Source organism: Ruditapes philippinarum, unplaced genomic scaffold (assembly GCF_026571515.1).
Source record: "Ruditapes philippinarum isolate M1 unplaced genomic scaffold, ASM2657151v2 ctg2001_1_1_1_1, whole genome shotgun sequence".
NCBI lineage: Eukaryota > Metazoa > Mollusca > Bivalvia > Venerida > Veneridae > Ruditapes > Ruditapes philippinarum.
In genome coordinates, this window is record NW_026859709.1 from 8,123 (window position 1) to 8,507 (window position 385).

Consider the following 385-nt stretch of genomic DNA (forward strand, 5'->3'; position numbering starts at 1 on the left):
GGGCCAATTTTGACCCTTAGGGCTTTTATTTGAACAAACTTTGAAGACACTAACTGGAAGATGTTTCATGCTTAATATCTAAACTCTAGCTATTTGGTTTTTTCATAGGATTTTTTTAAAAAGCTTTTGCAATACACATATAAGGAAATCAATGACCCCCGGGACAGGGCAAATTTTAACCCCAGGGCTCTTATTTGAACAAATTTGGTAGACACCATTAGAACATCTTTCATGCTAAGTATCTTAGTTCTAGCTCTTTGGGTTCTCTAAAAGAAGTTTTTTTAAGTTTTTACTATATGCATATAGGGGAAAATCAATGACCCCCTGGGGCGGGGCCAATTTTTGACCCCAGGGCTTTTATTTGAACAAAACTTGATAGACACTC